The sequence below is a fragment of the Cicer arietinum genome, chromosome 6, assembly GCF_000331145.2.
Source record: "Cicer arietinum cultivar CDC Frontier isolate Library 1 chromosome 6, Cicar.CDCFrontier_v2.0, whole genome shotgun sequence".
In the NCBI taxonomy this organism is placed as follows: domain Eukaryota; kingdom Viridiplantae; phylum Streptophyta; class Magnoliopsida; order Fabales; family Fabaceae; genus Cicer; species Cicer arietinum.
The window spans coordinates 59,194,242-59,210,874 of NC_021165.2; the positions used below are offsets into that span (position 1 = coordinate 59,194,242).

Below are 16,633 nucleotides of genomic sequence, written 5' to 3' on the forward strand. Positions count from 1 at the left end.
TGGCGGGAAGCTTTACGTTTCCTCTGACCTTTGGGTGAGGTAAATAACCAGCTTTGGTTCAATATGAAACTACCAAAATAAAGAAACACTAGTGGAGGATAAATGCATCATTTCATCTTATTTCTTTTTAACAAACGACTCCTTTTAAGTTTTTTATTTTATTTTTTTATTTAATTGTAGTTTTAGCCTATAATTTTTTATCAATTAACAAAATCGGTTTTTTTAATTTTAAAATTTGACATTTTGTGTCACTCATTCTGACTTTTTAATTAAAAAATAACGATGTGAGATGTTTTAAATAATATGACATATGATAAGATGATATAGAATGATTAACACCCATAAAATTACACTAAATTCTCTAAAAACTTAATTTTTAATTTCGATAATTTTCATGTTTACAATTTAATAATGCATCTATATAGTTTTATATTATAAAATTGTATATCACATCATTTAAAATATGTCAAATCGTTATTTTTTTTGTTTGAACTACGTAAAAATATTTTTTCTTAATATTATATTTTGGATCTTTGAACAACGTATAAGTTACTTTTGTAATGGAATGTGTTTAAAATGTTTATCATGTAAATGTTTATAAACTTGAAAGATTACTTGTTACAAATATAACTTAAAATAATTAACTTATTACAACAACAAAAAAGTGAAACAATGGTTTGAAAATGAATATATGGCAATTGATTGTCAAAAGAATGTGAAAATCGAGTGAAAAAGTTTATTGAGTTTGCAGTGAAGAATGTAAAAGACTTAATTGAATCATTTGTCTTTGTTTAAAATGTTGTTTTAAAAAACGAGTTAGAGCATATTAGTTGGAAGGACATTTAAAAAAAAAAAGAGAATACTAACTTGGAGATCGGTGTGACATATGGTATATATATATATATATATATGTGTGTGTGTGGAACTTCTATGGTATATTAAAAAATTACATGTTTTGGTATTGTTCAAATTAAATCACCAATAGTTGAATTACATGTCATCTATGTAACAAAACTCTTAATTTAGTCAATTTTAATAAATATAGTAATACATACGTGTTCAAATTAAAGAAAGTTATTAGTGAAGAAATAAAATAAGAGATGATAAGATAGTTAAATCTTGACCATATAATTATATATATTAGAAGAAAAAGTCATGTGACATTTTTAAGTGATCAAGTGCTACTTAAAATACTTTTAATCATGATCATCCATGTATGGTTGTCTGATCAAAATTTAACATTCTTGCACTCTCATTTAATATCCTATATATATATGGGGACCATATCAAATGAAATGGTTTTATAATGAGAGAGTTAAATATTGATCACACAATTATACATTGATGGTCAAAATTAGAAGAAAAAATCATGTAACTTTGTTAAGTGATCGTGTGTCACTTAAATAACTCTTAATCATGACAATCCATTTATGGTTGTGTGGTAAAAATTTAATCTTTTCATAATTTTATTGTAAAATTTCTATTATTTGATATGCTCCATATATATATATATATTGATTTCTGAAAAAAAGAACATCAATATAGTGTTATATGAAATGTAAGACAACGAGTTTTTTATTGAATGTTAGCTAATGTATAACAACACTTTTATGATAAAGCACTATAATAGCACTCACCTATAACAATGTTTTTTGGAAGAAGAAAAACATTGTAAAAGCATTGTTAAGTACAACCTATGACAACGCTGCAAAAAGTTCATTGTAGGTTAACCTTTAACAACGCTTACGCAAAAAATATGCTACTAAATAGATTGAGGTGGCTAGCAAATGATCCGAGCTTACATGTCTTTTCTTACACTGGTTATGTTATTAACGGCTACACATTTTATACCAAAGAACAAGATGATCAGACCACTATGCAAAATAGTGGAGTCACTCTCGTAGCTGAAGCGATGCATGTCTCAAGTGCAAAAGACAAAAACCCAATATATGCAAATCTATCATATTTTGGGGTTATCGAGCGCATATGGGAGTTAGACTACACAATGTTTCGTGTTCCCATATTTGGTTGCAAGTGGGTCGATAATAATAATGGCGTTCGGATTGATGAGTCAGGATTCTTGCTTGTCGATTTTAATAGGGTGGGATACAAAGACGAGCCTTTTATTTGGAAAAAGCGCTGTAAACGATCATTTTAAAAAGCGCTGTAATGAGTGTGTTATACCTTTTACAGCGCTTTTCACAAAAAGCGCTGTAAACGACTCTTTTGAAAGTGAGTAAAAAAGACATTTTACAGCGCTTGTGTGCCAAAGCGCTGTAAAATGGCTTTAAAAATAATATTCATCAGACACCTAATTTCTTCAAACACCTTGTACGCATCATGGGATTCAAAAAACATCAGACACAAACCCATTTCTTCAAACACCTTGTACGCATCATGGGAATCCAAAAAACATCAGACACAAACCCATTTCTTCAAACACATTGTACGCATCATGGGAATCCAAAAAACATCAGACACAAACCCATTTCTTCAAACACATTGTACGCATCATGGGAATCCAAAAAACATCAGACACAAACCCATTTCTTCAAAAACCTTGTACGCATCATGGGAATCCAAAAAACATCAGACACAAACCCATTTCTTCAAAAACCTTGTACGCATCATGGGAATCCAAAAAACATCAGACACAAACCCATTTCTTCAAAAACCTTGTACGCATCATGGGAATCCAAAAAACATCAGACACAAACCCATTTCTTCAAAAACCTTGTACGCATCATGGGAATCCAAAAAACATCAGACACAAACCCATTTCTTCAAAAACCTTGTACGCATCATGGGAATCCAAAAAACATCAGACACAAACCCATTTCTTCAAAAACCTTGTACGCATCATGGGAATCCAAAAAACATCAGACACAAACCCATTTCTTCAAAAACCTTGTACGCATCATGGGAATCCAAAAAACATCAGACACAAACCCATTTCTTCAAAAACCTTGTACGCATCATGGGAATCCAAAAAACATCAGACACAAACCCATTTCTTCAAAAACCTTGTACGCATCATGGGAATCCAAAAAACATCAGACACAAACCCATTTCTTCAAAAACCTTGTACGCATCATGGGAATCCAAAAAACATCAGACATTAACCCCATTTCTTCAAACACCTTGTACGCATCATGGGAATCCAAAAAACATCAGACATTAACCCATTTCTTCAAACACCTTGTACGCATCATGGGAATCCAAAAAACATCAGACATTAACCCATTTCTTCAAACACCTTGTACGCATCATGGGAATCCAAAAAACATCAGACACAAACCCATTTCTTCAAAAACCTTGTACGCATCATGGGAATCCAAAAAACATCAGACACAAACCCATTTCTTCAAAAACCTTGTACGCATCATGGGAATCCAAAAAACATCAGACACAAACCCATTTCTTCAAAAACCTTGTACGCATCATGGGAATCCAAAAAACATCAGACACAAACCCATTTCTTCAAAAACCTTGTACGCATCATGGGAATCCAAAAAACATCAGACACAAACCCATTTCTTCAAAAACCTTGTACGCATCATGGGAATCCAAAAAACATCAGACACAAACCCATTTCTTCAAAAACCTTGTACGCATCATGGGAATCCAAAAAACATCAGACACAAACCCATTTCTTCAAAAACCTTGTACGCATCATGGGAATCCAAAAAACATCAGACACAAACCCATTTCTTCAAAAACCTTGTACGCATCATGGGAATCCAAAAAACATCAGACACAAACCCATTTCTTCAAAAACCTTGTACGCATCATGGGAATCCAAAAAACATCAGACACAAACCCATTTCTTCAAAAACCTTGTACGCATCATGGGAATCCAAAAAACATCAGACACAAACCCATTTCTTCAAAAACCTTGTACGCATCATGGGAATCCAAAAAACATCAGACACAAACCCATTTCTTCAAAAACCTTGTACGCATCATGGGAATCCAAAAAACATCAGACACAAACCCATTTCTTCAAAAACCTTGTACGCATCATGGGAATCCAAAAAACATCAGACACAAACCCATTTCTTCAAAAACCTTGTACGCATCATGGGAATCCAAAAAACATCAGACACAAACCCATTTCTTCAAAAACCTTGTACGCATCATGGGAATCCAAAAAACATCAGACACAAACCCATTTCTTCAAAAACCTTGTACGCATCATGGGAATCCAAAAAACATCAGACACAAACCCATTTCTTCAAAAACCTTGTACGCATCATGGGAATCCAAAAAACATCAGACACAAACCCATTTCTTCAAAAACCTTGTACGCATCATGGGAATCCAAAAAACATCAGACACAAACCCATTTCTTCAAAAACCTTGTACGCATCATGGGAATCCAAAAAACATCAGACACAAACCCATTTCTTCAAAAACCTTGTACGCATCATGGGAATCCAAAAAACATCAGACACAAACCCATTTCTTCAAAAACCTTGTACGCATCATGGGAATCCAAAAAACATCAGACACAAACCCATTTCTTCAAAAACCTTGTACGCATCATGGGAATCCAAAAAACATCAGACACAAACCCATTTCTTCAAAAACCTTGTACGCATCATGGGAATCCAAAAAACATCAGACACAAACCCATTTCTTCAAAAACCTTGTACGCATCATGGGAATCCAAAAAACATCAGACACAAACCCATTTCTTCAAAAACCTTGTACGCATCATGGGAATCCAAAAAACATCAGACACAAACCCATTTCTTCAAAAACCTTGTACGCATCATGGGAATCCAAAAAACATCAGACACAAACCCATTTCTTCAAAAACCTTGTACGCATCATGGGAATCCAAAAAACATCAGACACAAACCCATTTCTTCAAAAACCTTGTACGCATCATGGGAATCCAAAAAACATCAGACACAAACCCATTTCTTCAAAAACCTTGTACGCATCATGGGAATCCAAAAAACATCAGACACAAACCCATTTCTTCAAAAACCTTGTACGCATCATGGGAATCCAAAAAACATCAGACACAAACCCATTTCTTCAAAAACCTTGTACGCATCATGGGAATCCAAAAAACATCAGACACAAACCCATTTCTTCAAAAACCTTGTACGCATCATGGGAATCCAAAAAACATCAGACACAAACCCATTTCTTCAAAAACCTTGTACGCATCATGGGAATCCAAAAAACATCAGACACAAACCCATTTCTTCAAAAACCTTGTACGCATCATGGGAATCCAAAAAACATCAGACACAAACCCATTTCTTCAAAAACCTTGTACGCATCATGGGAATCCAAAAAACATCAGACACAAACCCATTTCTTCAAAAACCTTGTACGCATCATGGGAATCCAAAAAACATCAGACACAAACCCATTTCTTCAAAAACCTTGTACGCATCATGGGAATCCAAAAAACATCAGACACAAACCCATTTCTTCAAAAACCTTGTACGCATCATGGGAATCCAAAAAACATCAGACACAAACCCATTTCTTCAAAAACCTTGTACGCATCATGGGAATCCAAAAAACATCAGACTTTTTTTAAAAAGCGTTGTCTTTTATCTTTGTGCCCAAAATTATTTTTGATCCAAAATCACTTCACAATCAGTGCACACAACAACAAAACATATTCAAATACCATAAGCAGTTCACACAATCAGTAGAACATAAATCAGAACTCTGTAACTTTTTTAACATATATGTAACTCTGTAATTTACAACCTAAGTAACTACATTCAGATACATATATACAACCTAATTTACAACCTAATTACCTACATTCAGATACGTATATATATATAACCTAATTTACAACCTAAACTACATTCAGATCCATATGCATGTTCATATATTGTGTCCTATGATCATTTACATATAATAACTAACAGAATATACATTATATGCACTAGCTACCATATAATATTCAGATCCCTTGCCCAGCAGCAAGCTATTTCCCAGAAAATCAAATAATTTTCATGTCAAGCACGTACTGACACCATTCTTCCTTTAATTCCATCAGATCTTCCTCAGAATATGATGGACTGGAATTGGCAAAGTACTGCAATATAAAAATTGAACATATTATATTAAGTTAGTATCAAATATATAGATAATTTATATATGAAAATCATATAATGCAAATACCGTACCGTTTCTGGGATAATAGTTTTATTCTTCTCAACAATCTCCTTCATGAATCTCAATATGTAGTACCCACAGTCGATGTTATTTGTTTGACGAGGGCACTTTATTGAGATCCATGTAATGTTATTAGACTTCTGCTTCGACACTTTAGCACCTCTTTGAGCTCGATAAACTTTTAAGGCACTATCGAATGAATAAATGTGATTATTAGAGCATGAATATTTATATATATATATATATATATAAATATTCATGCTCTAATAATCACATTTATTCATTCGATAGTGCCTTAAAAGTTTATCGAGCTCAAAGAGGTGCTAAAGTGTCGAAGCAGAAGTCTAATAACATTACATGGATCTCAATAAAGTGCCCTCGTCAAACAAATAACATCGACTGTGGGTACTACATATTGAGATTCATGAAGGAGATTGTTGAGAAGAATAAAACTATTATCCCAGAAACGGTACGGTATTTGCATTATATGATTTTCATATATAAATTATCTATATATTTGATACTAACTTAATATAATATGTTCAATTTTTATATTGCAGTACTTTGCCAATTCCAGTCCATCATATTCTGAGGAAGATCTGATGGAATTAAAGGAAGAATGGTGTCAGTACGTGCTTGACATGAAAATTATTTGATTTTCTGGGAAATAGCTTGTGCTGGGCAAGGGATCTGAATATTATATGGTAGCTAGTGCATATAATGTATATTCTGTTAGTTATTATATGTAAATGATCATAGGACACAATATATGCATATAATGGATCTGTTAGTTATTATATAATGGATCTGAATGTAGGTAATTAGGTTGTAAATTAGGTTGTATATATGTATCTGAATGTAGTTACTTAGGTTGTAAATTACAGAGTTACATATATGTTAAAAAAGTTACAGAGTTCTGATTTATGTTCTATTGATTGTGTGAACTGATTGTCTATAATATGTTCTGTTCTACTGATTGTCTGTAATATGTTCTGTTCTACTGATTGTCTGTAATATGTTCTGTTCTACTGATTGTCTGTAATATGTTCTGTTCTACTGATTGTCTGTAATATGTTCTGTTCTACTGATTGTCTGTAATATGTTCTGTTCTACTGATTGTCTGTAATATGTTCTGTTCTACTGATTGTGAAGTGATTTTGGATCAAAAATAATTTTGGGTACAAAGATAAAAGACAGCGCTTTTTAAAAAAAGTGCCATAAAAAGCTAAAAAGCATTTTTCATTTCAAATAATTAATTTACAGCGTTTAAAAAAAAAAAAATAACACATTTTACAGCGCTTTTTTTAAAAAGCGGTGTAAAATGTTGTTCTAAAGCGCTTTAATGGTGCACCTTCAACAGCGCTTCCGTGAGAAAGCGCTGTAATATGTACAAGAAAAGCGCTGTAAAATGCAGACCCATAATATGAAATTATGGGTGGGCATTTTACAGCGCTTTTTCGAGAAAGCGCTGTAATATGCACACCCATATATGAAATTATGGGTGGGCATTTTACAGCGCTTTTTCGAGAAAGCGCTGTAATATGCACACCCATATATGAAATTATGGGTGGGCATATTACAGCGCTTTTGTGAGAAAGCGCTGTAATATGCACACCCATAACTCATATGACGGGGTGCATATTACAGCGCTTTTTGTGAAGAAGCGCTGTAAAATGTGCATAACAAGCGCGCGTTGTATTTACATGTTTTATAGCGCTTTTATAAAAGCGCTGTTGTATCATTTACAGCGCTCGTTTCCACAGCGCTTATTTTTTTGAAAAAGCGCTGTAAATGGCTTAAAAAAAGCGCTGTAAAAGCTGTTTTTTCGCGTAGTGAATATCACTTATGACAATACTTTTTATATTTTAAAAGCGTTGTTGTATCATTTTGGTGCAGTGGTCCTAGCATTGAGGCATTGATGGATTCTTTAATTAAGGCATTGCTTGTTTCAAACTCTAATGGCATCTAAATATGTAATCCTTCAAACTTTACTACTAATGACCTAGTGGATACTAAGGATCCAAAAATCGACCATACGATAGATATACTAAGGAGCATGCGGTAATTGCTCGGTTGATGTATATGGTTCATTGAATCCTAAAAGTGCTATTAATGTAAATGGTTAGGTGAATGAGAAAAAATTTAGCTCAAACTTATAACAACGCTTGTAGTATTCCTCTTAACGTACTACTAAAACCAAGCTTGCAGAGAGTGGTTCTTATCACCAAAACTCTACACGAGGAATATGGAGCTGATTTAGAATAGTGCAAAAATTATCTTTATGGCAAAACTTATTTTATCTAAGGGAGACACATCCCTTAAATTACATAATTTACGTGAAAAGTAGTTAGGCTTTGGAAGTTATTAGACAATGGGGCATTGTCTTTAGAAAAAGGTTTATATGAATTTACATTCTCTTATTTGAGGATCTTCGTAGTGTTCCATCAATAGATTTATGGAGGCTTAAATCCGACTTTCTCCAATTATTCACATGGATTTCATATTTCAATCGTAAAAATCATAAACAAACAATGACGTAGTGTTAGGTTTGTTTATGGGGTTTGTCCCAAGAATACTAGCATGTGAAGATTAATTTATCTTTGTAATTGCCATACAGAAACAAGTAAAAATTCTTTTAATAGATATTTTAGACATTGTGCTTAAGTTCTAATTGAAGTTGATTTATCCACTAAAATTAGACATAAAATAAAATATTAGTTGATGGAGAAGAGTTTATCTTTTCTTGTGAACGTTGAATAGAAAAATTTGTATTTTTCACTGCATATTTGCCCTGCTGCAACACATAAAAGTCGTTGTTTAACGTAAAAAAAAAAACTATTGTCGTAATCTACAAGAACGCGTTGTCTTTGCCTTACGTAATGATTTTTTTTTTAAACAACAACGCTTTTTAAAAATTGTATTGATAGCTATCTCTAGCAGAACGGGTTTTCAAATTGACAACGACAACAATTTCATGATGTTGCCAAATTAAAACCGTTATTGAAGGTTCCTTTTTCAATTAAGTTACGGCAACGCCTTAAAACCGTTGCAAAAAATAACTTTTTTTAAAAAATAATATCTTAAATTATTGTATTTTAGAAAAATAATTTTAGTAAAACATTATTATTGTAATGCTATAATAAATTTAAAAATATAACAATTGCGATAATACAAAATTATTGTAATATACTATAATAAACTTAAAATATAACAATTACAATAATAAAAAATTTAGTAATACTATATATATATATATATATAATTATATATATATATTTAAAGTTCATTGTCATATATATGATATGTCTATGTTAACAATGTATCAAGCAAACAAACAAAATAGGTGATGCGTTGTAACTCTTGATCATTCATACGATGTATTCGCAGTGATTTAATTTCTTTAATTTATATTCTAGAGATAAGGAGACAATCAAAATAATAAAAATAAAAATCCTTATCTATAAAAAAACAATACACAAAGAAAACTTAAGTATGAACATCTATCTCTTCATCTTGTGCTTCCAAATGTTGAAATTCTTCATAGGTATCACCATCATTCATCTAAAAAATAAAAATAATATATTCAATAAGTAAAATCATGAGTAAATGACAAAATGTTAAAGTCTATAAATGTGATTGTAAAGTCAAACCATGACACATGTATGTGAGAGCAATACATAACGATTTTCAGATGAATCATTTTAAATCTAAATTAGACTTCAAAACAAAGAGATCACTTTCAACACACTACAAGTAGAATCAATGTTATTATCTTTATTCATTGATAAAGTAACAACTATTTCCAATAGACAACTATTTCTAACAGTACCGATTCAAACATAAGTCAATAGCAATCAATATCAACATATAGAAGAAGAATGAAATATATATAAATATAACAGTAACAATTCAGTTTTTGGCGAGTTCACTATTGGAGTTGTGTCAATATGTCATCACGATTCCTCAGGAAGAAAATGTACTTTCATAGTTTAATAATAATAAATTTATTATCGTTACCTTTTTTATTAGTTTACTTTTATCATTTTTAATTATTTACGTCATGTATTTAATATTTAATTTTTATTATTGTAATAAAAATTTATGTTCGATTTTATTTTAAATTAAAATAATGTATAATAATATTAATTGAAATATTTAAATTAATATTTTAAGTTCTAATAAAATTAAATATAAATAAAATATTAATGTATAAATTAAAGTTGTGGGACTTAATATGGTTTTTAAGGGTTAAACCGTAAAAAATGAATAGGTTGTTTCAAGATTATGTAATAGTGGACCTTATTTAACGACTCACGGCGAGTTCACTGAGTGAAAAATTAATGAGTTGTTTCAAGATGATGTGTCACAGTGAACCTATTTAATGAACCCGTGTTAAATTCACCGTTGGAGATGCTCTAACAAAATTGTTGATAAAGTAGTGGGAGATATGAATTTTAGGCCACACAACACATGGTCCCCAATATTACTATTTTATCCCATTTTATTTTATTAAAATCAAACCAATAATTATTTAAATTAACTTTTAACACTTCTTTAGAATAATTTCATCTCCAAAAGGTTTCTATTATTTTCAGATCAATAATTTTTTATAAATAAATAAATTAAAGTGATTAATTTTTAAAAAATATATTAATAATAACTAAAATTCATATATATATATATATATATATATATATATATATATATATACTTTTTTTTTCTTTTTCTTTCAATACTATACTTACTAATATACATGTTTTTATAAGAATTTTAACTCCAAAATATGCTGTAGTAAATATTAGTAAAAATAGAAATTCTAAAATATTTACAATATATTTAATATAATTATTTATAAAATAACTAATTAAAATAAGAATTAATTTGAGGTAATTATATATAATTATGTGAACACTTTTATTAGTTAAATTGACATAAAAATATAATGTTAATTATCAGCACCATCATAAACATAATACTCATAAAATTTGCATAAAGGTACTCACAAAATTTGCCTAAAGATACATTTGTCTAAATGTACTCTACCTATTTTATCTCTCTATGTCTTTCTATATTTGTTTTCTCTCTTATGATTATCTCTCTATCATAAACATCACACTCTCCTTTTGTTTCAACTTAATAAAAATATTTGAGAAACAAACTAAACCCTCTTGTCCCTAATCGCTATGCTTTCAAACGACCATTCTTCTTCTCTCGCCGGCCTCGATTATCCATTTGTCCTCTTTTCGGCGACTTTTTTTTTTTTTTTTATCTATATCCTTTTTTTTTATTTGACCAAAATGCCACACTCTGAAGAAAAAAAGTATACAGAAATGTCCTACTTTTTTTACCTATTTGTTGATCGCAACCTCAAGATGTGACGACGTGAAGAGGATTTTTTTTTTTCATTCTTAATAGAAGGTCGCATCCCGGGGATGCGACCTTGTACTAGTATAGTTTTTTTTCATTTAATAAATAATTCTATTTATTATTAATTATGTTTATTATTATTTAATAAATTATAAATAATTAAAAATTCAAAATACTATTAATAAAATACATTAATAAATAATAATAATAATAAATTTAATAACATTATAAATTTTAATAATTATAATAATTATAATAATAAAAAGAAAATTATATTAATAAAATAAAATAAAAATACATTAAATAAAATAAAAAAATACAATAAAAAAAAGAAAAAAATACTACTAATAAAAAAATACATCAAATTTAAATTAATTATTTTCATCTAAATGACCTCCAATTCTACATCTACACGGTCGTCAAACTCGTCCAACCCTTTGTTCAACTTGAGGTTGTTGTGGTTGATCCTCGTTATAATTTGTCTGTGGATTAGGACCACTACCACCTACTTTTGTATAATTTTGAGTTTCGACGTTATACATGGAATCAAAAACAGCATAAGCCGACTCATGAGTTGTACAATGAGTACCAAACAAATTATAGAAAATTCTGCTCCATGTTAGATTAACGGGAGTTGGTATTGTTGGCACTGAAGGAACATAGTATTGAGTCGGTATATCTGCAGCTTCATGTAGATGTGGTGGTGATGATAAAGACGGTGTTTGGTGCATAGTATGTTGTTGTGGGATTGATTGACGGGTTGAGTGAACATCAGGATATGTTGAAGGTTGCAAACGTGGATCACGCGGGTATCTTTCCACAGATATATATAATTTGGTGTGATGCCTGAACCAATTCATATATTCTTTACTATGGCATAAAATATCTTCTACGAACTGACCTTGCAATACGTAGTTCTAACGTTCATTCTAATGTTGAATCTCATCTTTCCAAACAACACTCCAATTATCATCAATGTTACGCCTAATGTCGACCTCATGGTAGAGCGTCATATCCTCTAGAGGTTGCGGAATTTGTTGATGGAAGCCGAACTGAAGTGCGACTTTATCTGCATGATGTTTTTCGACGATATGATGACAGTGCAGATAGGTACATGTAGTTCAAGTGTTGATCTCTTGTTTGGGTACCTCGTGATGGAACCCGAGATACGGTCTCCAATGAAATTGAATGTTAAAACAATAGGCTAAAATAAATATTAAGAGGTATAAAAAAAATATAAAAGTGCAACTCGATGTGAATGAATATATTACTTCCAGAACAATCATATGATCGATTGTATTATGATATCCTTCTATATCATTGTGAGGAACTCTACTGAAATTTAGACCGCCGGAATTAAATCTGTCGAATATATTAAAAATAAAAAATAAAAAATATAATAAAATTAGTAATATGGTAAGTAATAAGTTTTAAAAAATAAAATATATAAAAATTATGTGCAATAGTTACCTTTGTGCAAGTGGAAATATTCATGCATTGGGTGCATTTGGAGCAACACAAGTCAAACGATACCATGCCCAATTTTATAACAACAATGCACATCCTCCCATCGACATTACATTGGATTTCGTAGCAAAACATAATTCTCTATAGAGCGTTGCTAAAATTGCTGAACCCCAACTATATTGGGATGATTTATTTAAATCGCTCAATAGTGAAAGATATTTTAAATGTACATGATTATTGGATTTGTCCGGCATCAACAATCCTCCAATCATACGTAGTATATATGCTCAACATGATGCTTGTTTTTCTACTTCGGATGCATTTTCACCAATATTGTCAAAAGTATTTAAGCCATTTTAATTTAATAAAATTACTCCTCGTGGCTCCCTCGGGTGGGATAACTCCTAAGTATTCTTGACATACATCTTTAACATTCACAAAATTTGAACCGCTAACAAGAAAACCAAAAACATTTAATCCTATAATGTAGTATACGTCTTCTAAAGTTATTGTGCACTCACCTATCGGGAGATGAAAAATATGAGTGTTTGGTCTTTATCTTTAAACCATAGCATTAATCAAACAAACATCTATTTTGTAGTTTCCAAGTTTGATCACTTCATCAAATCCGGCCTATTGCAAATACGGTAATATGGCTTCGTTCGGTTTTTTGTTGACATGACAATGACACTTCAGTTTGTCCTTCGAGGGTATCTGAAATTAATAATATATGAAATACTACAATAATATATTTGAAAAAAATATATATGACAGTAATATAAAATACTCAATATATATGACACTAATATAAAATACTTACAAATGCGTTAATGTATCGAATTTCAGCTCTGTGATTTGTAGATAATTCCATCTGTAAAGTTGGAGAAAGTATGTTTAAGAACGTTGAAGAAACTACAAATGCCTTGAAGAAATTTTCAGCTGTGTGATTTAAGAAATTTAGATTAAGAATGTTGGAGGAAGTGTGCTTGAGAATGTTGGTATGGAGTCTTTATATAGGAAATCGCATGGCCAGGTAGCCATCCTCCCCGTTAGCCAAACATTGGGACGTCGCATCCCCGAGTTCTGAACCCTGTGGGATGTCGCATCCTCATGCAACGCTCTCTTTGAGAAGTCGCATCCCCAGGTTGCGATCCCTTATAGACGACTCCCATCCGCTCATTTCATTTAATCGATGGTTGTGGATCTTTGTTACAATCAAAAGTGTGCATCCTTGTTCAAATTAATCTTGACCATCCAAATTAATTTATCAACTGTTGTGGATGGTTCAGTAGAAAAATATGAATCCTTGTAACTTTAGTTGGACCAATCAAATTGATCTATTAAATCTTTAATCTTGACCATCCAAATTAATTTATCAACGGTTGTGGATGGTTAGAAAATATGAATCCTTGTAATTTTAGTTGGATCAATCAAATTGATCTATTAAATCTTTTATCTTGACCATTCAAATTAATTTATCAACGGCTGTGAATGATTTAGTAGAAAAATATGAATCCTTGTTCTACACTTTACTAACTTCTATAAATAGAAAACTAGATCACACCACATCACCACACATTCCATCTCATCATACATTCGAACATTTCATACTTAATCAATTACATAATCATGGCTGTTCAACAAGTCATTTGTATTGTTTATTACAATGATTCAATTATCGACGGAGTTAAAGGTTAAACATTTGTAAGTGATTACAAAAAGGCGTCCAAAGTACATTCTAGCAGCAACCTTGCTCGTCTAAAGAATGTCATTAAGAAAAAGTTACAATTTGACGACAAGGTCACGATAACTGATATAGTTTATCGACACCTTGTCCTCTTTGTTGAAAATACAACTAGGTTTGAATTGAGGAAGGTTTGCGATGACGAAGATGTTCAACTCATGTTTGATGTTTATGCACAATGGTCACAACTCAGCACCATCAAGTTATACATTACATTTGAAAGTGGTCATACTTCAACAAATCAACCATCAACCTCAAACATGCTTAATCCCAATTACATCCCATCATTCGATCATTATCAACCTGACTACATTCCATCTTTCGATCAAAACACTCCTTATCAACCCGACGTATATTCTCCATCATAATACTATGAACCATACTCTCGCCAAAATAAACAAACTCAACAAGTCCACCATGTCTCATAACAACTCTGTCACAAATCTCTCCCAACAAGTCCACAATGTGATCTTCCGCTTAATATCTTTTATAATATCAATGAGGAAGAATTAGGTGACTATAGTGAAGAGGATGAAACATACTTCAATGAACCATCTGGTGATTTTGACGACGATGATGTTGATGAAGATATGGAAGTAGAAGATCAACCTATCCTTCCTATATTTGATCCACCATTCCACATGAAGAACATCAGTTTAGACACCGCAAACCAACCAACTGAATTTGATCACATGTTCATGGATGAAGTCCCAACAGTAGATGGAACTCTTGCAGTTAGAATGAAGTTTCAGAACAAGGAGGAATGTGTACATGCAATCAAGTGTTATCATTTAAAACAATCATTGAATTTTGTGGTGCAAAAATTAGATTTAGAAAAGTACTGTATTAATTTTTCAAATCCAAATTGTTTGTTTAGATGCAGAGCTTCAAAACGCAAAAAGAGTGAGTTGTGGGTGACTGGTAAATTGAATGCGCCTCATACATGCACAAATTTTGCACTATCACAAGATCTTATGAAATTCGATTCTAACATGATATGTGCAAGCATAATGCAAGTTATGAGAGTGGACCCTTCAATCAAAGTGAATGTCATTATTGCTCAGATTCAGGCTTTGTAAAACTATACAATTAGTTATAGAAAGGCTTGGCTGGAAAAAAATAAAGCGATCGAATAAATTATGACAATTGGGAAGAGTCTTACAATCAACTTCCACGATGGTTATTAGTTATGCAAACCAATTGTACAAGTTGATGGGACTTGGTTGTACGACAAGTACAAGGGAACTCTAATGGCAACAGTTGAACATGATGTGAACGACAATTAGGGATGGGAATAGGCTACGCCGTCCGTCGGGGGTCTATGGCCTGACCTACTTATGGCCTAGTCTGGCTTGGCCTATTTAATAAAAAGGCTAGGCTTAGGCCATTTTTAAAGCCTATTTATTTAAATCGGTCAGACTCAGGCTTATAAAAAAGCCTATTAGGCTTGACAGGCTAACCTATATATATTTTATTATTATTATTTATTATTATTTATTATTATTATTATTATTATTATTATTATTATATTAATAATATTATTTCCTATTTTAAATTCTATAAATTAAGCAATTACTCAGTAAGCATTCCATATTCGGTAGCATTCCATATTTGGTAGCTGTTCAATTAGTCAATCACTCAGTAGTCTTCCATATTTGTTTAAAAGGTAATAATGAGTGTGTTTTGTTTCAGGAAAAAAAATCTATTATTTGACACACAAAAATTATTTTTTAGGGTTTAAAGGATGTTTGTTTTATATTTTCTAAAAATTATTTTAAATAGGCTTTTAAATAGGCTTCCAGGTCAGACCAGACTTTTAAAAAGGCTAGGTCAGGCCGAAAAAAAAGTCTATGATAGGTCGTAGGCCATGCTTAGGCCTAAAAAATAAATCGTAGGCCA

At 31.4% G+C, this 16,633-nt stretch overlaps 1 long non-coding RNA gene across 1 annotated transcript; it reads left to right on the forward strand.

The window, feature by feature from the left end:
* Positions 1-6,494: 6,494 nt before the first annotated feature.
* On the forward strand, positions 6,495-7,085 carry LOC140920875 (uncharacterized). Its single transcript, XR_012163458.1, has 2 exons — positions 6,495-6,625; positions 6,717-7,085. It is a non-coding gene; the product is annotated as an uncharacterized lncRNA (long non-coding RNA).
* The last annotated feature ends 9,548 nt before the right edge of the window (positions 7,086-16,633 follow it).